A 5,513-nucleotide genomic window follows, 5' to 3' on the forward strand; every position below is an offset into this window, starting at 1 on the left:
TATTGTATAGGTTTGAAAGCTGTTCATCCCATTATATTTGTCCTGAGTGCTCCTCAAGAATAAAGTTACTTTGTCCTGGTTGAATATTAAAATGAAGCATTCCCTAATATTATTTATTTCCCAGCCTCAGATCTTATCAATCTTATCATGGGAATAATCTTCCTGTTAAAGATATAACAAGATAGACATTAGCAATCCACGTAAGTAGTAGATTAAAGGACAAATATACCCTATATTTGCTTATGGGATACAATAAATAATTCATCCCACAACTCCGAGTATTAACCTCTCTATAGTGACTACGAATGTCCCTATTACCATCTGTACAGGGAATGAATGGAATTCCTAATGGCTAATTATGATGTGGCAATCCCTCCCTCTTAACTATTTAGAACATAGGCTTTCCTTGAGCAGGATATTGAGAAGGCACAAAATTAATTTTACCCCAGATAAAACCTTATAGAGGATGTTAATGGACATAGTTATTTGGGAAACTTACGCAATGGAATCAAATGCTCATATATTCAGACTAATTGTAAAAAGATGTTGAGACTCTAGAAAGAGAGAACAACAAAAATGATCAGGGGACTGGAGGCTAAAACATAAGGAACGGTTGCTGGAATTGGGTATGTCTAGTTTAATGAAGAGAAGGACGAGGGGTGACATGATAGCAGTGTTCCAATATCTCAGGGGTTGCCACAAAGAAGAGGGGGTCACAACCTATTCTCCAAAGCACCTGAAGGCTGAACAAGAAGCAATGGATGGAAACTAATCAAGAAGACAAACAACCTAGAACTAAGGAGAAATTTCCTGACAGTGAGTACAATTAATCAGTGGAAACACTTGCCTCCAGAAACTGTGGGTGCTCCAATAGTGGAAGTTTTAAAGAAGAGATTGGACAATCACTTGTCTGAAATGGTGTAAGTTTCCTGCCTGAATAGCAGGTGGACTAGAAGATGTCTAAGGTCTTTTCCAACTCTGTTATTCTGTTATTGTCAGTCTTATCATGGGAATAATACACATCCACATTCAAATCCACAATTGCATCTTAGTGACATCGATTTGTATTCAAATATTTATAACGAGCACGACTGATTTATTGATTTGCCTTTTCTTCAGGTGCTCAAACTGGCATGCCTAATGCGTTCTCCTATTTATTTCCACAGAAACAACCCTGTGAGGTAGGCTGGCTTGAAGGAGAATAACTGGCCCAAAGTCATCCAGGGTGCTAGTGGCTGAAAGTAGATTAGCAACTGGGTCTCCCTTAATGCTAGTCCAATACTGGAGCCCCTGTACCTCGTCTCTTGGAGGCTTTGCTGAAAAGCATTTCAAAATGAGAACAATTCTATCTAACTATGTTTTGACTAGACAAGTGTATAAGATGAAATACATGTTTATATGTCATGTAATCATGCATGTGACCATATGACTTTTATCACAAGACTAATATGATCCCTGGCAGATTTAGATTATTCCAATATTTATTTAATATATAGTGAACCTATTGGCTCAAAATGGTGTATGCAGCACTGTTTTCTTTAATTTTTCTCAGAGTTCAAATCCTGAAGTGGAGGCAGTGAACTAGCCAAATTCTCCTTTCAGCATCCATGGTTATACAGGTAATCTTCAACTTATGACCATAATTGAGCCCAAAATTTCTATTGCTAAGCAAGATAATAGTTAAGTGAATTTTGACCCATGTTATGACCTTTCTTGCCACAGTTGTTAAGTGAATCACTGCAGTTGTTAAATTAGAAACACAGTTGTTAAGTGAATCTGGCTTCCGCATTGACTTTGCTTGTTGGAAGGAGGATCACAGGACCCTGGGACACTGCAATCGTCATAAATACATACCAGTTGCCAAGTGTCTGAATTTTGATTACATGATCATGGGGGAAAATGGTCATAGGACACTTTGTTCAGTGCCATTTTAACTTTGAATGGTCATTAAACAAATGAGTATAAGTCAAGGACTACCTGCAGGTAGATTTGAACCTGACTTTCCTTCGTTTTAGTCCAATACCTGAACCATTATACAATAGCAGATTCTTAAAGTGATAAGCAGGAAAGCAAGCTGATGGAAACCAAAGGACAAAAAAGAAATGAGTAAAATTTCTCTGCTTCTGATGCTCCTAAAATGCTTACCTCTTTTTGAAGTTTGAAGTTTGAAGTTTATTGTATTTATATCCCGCCCTTCTCCTAGTGGACTCAGGGCGGCTTACAGCCAGTTAAAACAAAACAATTTATACAAATATACAAAATTTAAAATAAATTAAAAGATATATTTAAATAGGCCTTTTCTGTTTTTAAAATTAATTAAAATCCAATTTAAAATATCCCTAGGCCAGNTATTGTATAGGTTTGAAAGCTGTTCATCCCATTATATTTGTCCTGAGTGCTCCTCAAGAATAAAGTTACTTTGTCCTGGTTGAATATTAAAATGAAGCATTCCCTAATATTATTTATTTCCCAGCCTCAGATCTTATCAATCTTATCATGGGAATAATCTTCCTGTTAAAGATATAACAAGATAGACATTAGCAATCCAAGTAAGTAGTAGATTAAAGGACAAATATACCCTATATTTGCTTATGGGATACAATAAATAATTCATCCCACAACTCCGAGTATTAACCTCTCTATAGTGACTGAGAATGTCCCTATCACCATCTGTACAGGGAATGAATGGAATTCCTAATGGCTAATTATGATGTGGCAATCCCTCCCTCTTAACTATTTAGAACATAGGCTTTCCTTGAGCAGGATATTGAGAAGGCACAAAATTAATTTTACCCCAGATAAAACCTTATAGAGGATGTTAATGGACATAGTTATTTGGGAAACTTATGCAATGGAATCAAATGCTCATATATTCAGACTAATTGTAAAAAGATGTTGAGACTCTAGAAAGAGTGCAGAGAAAACAACAAAAATGATCAGGGGACTGGAGGCTAAAACATATAAGGAACGGTTGTTGGAATTGGGTACGTCTGTTTACTGAAGAGAAGGATGAGGGGTGACATGATAGCAGTGTTCCAATTATCTCAGGGGTTGCCACAAAGAAGAAGGGGTCACAACCTATTCTCCAAAGCACCTGAAGGCTGAACAAGAAGCAATGGATGGAAACTAATCAAGAAGAGAAACAACCTAGAACTAAGGAGAAATTTCTTGACAGTGAGAACAATTAATCAGTGGAAAGACTTGCCTCCAGAAGCTGTGGGTGCTCCAATAGTGGACGTTTTAAAGAAGAGATTGGACAATCACTTGTCTGAAATGGTATAAGTTTCCTGCCTGAGTAGCAGGTGGACTAGAAGATGTCCAAGGTCCTTTCCAATTCTGTTATTCTGTTATTGTCAGTCTTATCATGGGAATAATACACATCCACATTCAAATCCACAATTGCATCTTAGTGACATCGATTTGTATTCAAATATTTATAACGAGCATGACTGATTTATTGATTTGCCTTTTCTTCAGGTGCTCAAACTGGCATGCCTAATGCTTTCCCCTATTTATTTCCACAGAAACAACCGTGTGAGGTAGGCTGGCTTGAAGGAGAATAACTGGCCCAAAGTCATCCAGGGTGCTAGTGGCTGAAAGTGGATTAGCAACTGGGTCTCCCTTAATGCTAGTCCAATACTGGAGCCCCTGTACCTCATCTCTTGGGGGCTTTGCTGAAAAGCATTTCAAAAAGAGAACAATTCTACCTAACTATGTTTTGACTAGACAAGTGTATAAGATGAAATACATGTTTATATGTCATGTAATCATGCATGTGACCATATGACTTTTATCACAAGACTAATATGATCCCTGGCAGATTTAGATTATTCCAATATTTATTTAATATATAGTGAACCTATTGGCTCAAAATGGTGTATGCAGCACTGTTTTCTTTAATTTTTCTCAGAGTTCAAATCCTGAAGTGGAGGCAGTGAACTAGCCAAATTCTCCTTTCAGCATCCATGGTTATACAGGTAATCTTCAACTTATGACCACAATTGAGCCCAAAATTTCTATTGCTAAGCAAGAGAATAGTTAAGTGAATTTTGACCCATGTTATGACCTTTCTTGCCACAGTTGTTAAGTGGATCACTGCAGTTGTTAATTAGAAACACAGTTGTTAAGTGAATCTGGCTTCTGCATTGACTTTGCTTGTTGGAAGGGGGATCACAGGACCCTGGGACACTGCAATCGTCATAAATACATACCAGTTGCCAAGTGTCTGAATTTTGATTACATGATCATGGGGGGAAATGGTCATAGGCCACTTTGTTCAGTGCCATTTTAACTTTGAATGGTCATTAAACAAATGAGTATAAGTCAAGGACTACCTGCAGGTAGATTTGAACCTGACTTTCCTTTGTTTTAGTCCAATACCTGAACCATTATACAATAGCAGATTCTTAAAGTGATAAGCAGGAAAGCAAGCTGATGGAAACCAAAGGACAAAAAAGAAATGAGTAAAATTTCTCTGCTTCTGATGCTCCTAAAATGTTTACCTCTCTTTGAGAAATATTTTTGGGTAGATAGATCTGTCAAGGCTGCTAAGATTTAAAACCTAGCTGCCATTCATTTGCTTCTTTCCTCTGTAGCAAGAACATTACCAGAGGGAAAATTCAAAACTCAACATTACTGTGTTTTCCCTCAATGTAAGCAGACAGAAAGCAGAAAGCAACCAAAGTCCTGCTGAACAAGAGCAACATATAAGCATCAGCAAATAAAAGCATGTTAAAATTAATTAAATAAATACTCCAAATCAGCAGCTAGTTCAGAATTCATTGTCTGACATCCTGACAGACTGAAGCACCTGTAACGTTCTTTATCATTATTTCTGTATCTATACAGATCTTGAAATATAGTTTCAACTTCAGCTCAGTAGATCTATGAGAATATCCCTCATCTTTGTTAAAGCTTTATTTTTCAGAAAGAACACCTATTCCCTGCTCTTATGGTATATTTCCTTAACTTGAATTGTACTTTTTACAGTTACTGTAAACTGCACAGATAGCTTTTACTGTTGGGCAGTTTAAAATCTTAAATAAATAAACAAACAAACAAACAAACAAACAAATCAGACAAGATTCCACTATGACTGAATCTTGATCCTTCTGGGAAGAGCCACGCTACCCAAAGTCAAACAGCTGTCCAATTTCTGAGATCATTAGCTGTCAATCAAAAAGAACATAACTTGACTGCTTAGGATTATGAATGGACTCTCTGGAGATTTAAGATTTGAACTGAGGTTTGGGAAAGCATATTTACCAGAAACAAGCACGGTTTTCTTAAAAAGAGCCTGTGCCAGATAAATCTCATTGCTTTTTTGGGGGGGGGGAGGGGGGAGGGAAGGACAAGGGAAATGTCAATGGAATGCTGAAGATGTAATGTACCTGGGCTTCAGTAAGGCATTTGATAAAGATGACCATATCCTCCTTCTTAATAAATGGAACCATGTGGTCCCATTACCACATCGTTTTGCAGTTGGTTGACAAGCTGTACACTACATGTGATCC

This window comes from Protobothrops mucrosquamatus, unplaced genomic scaffold (assembly GCF_001527695.2).
Source record: "Protobothrops mucrosquamatus isolate PMUCROS unplaced genomic scaffold, P.Mucros_1.0 scaffold1393, whole genome shotgun sequence".
Classification (NCBI taxonomy): Eukaryota; Metazoa; Chordata; class Lepidosauria; order Squamata; family Viperidae; genus Protobothrops; species Protobothrops mucrosquamatus.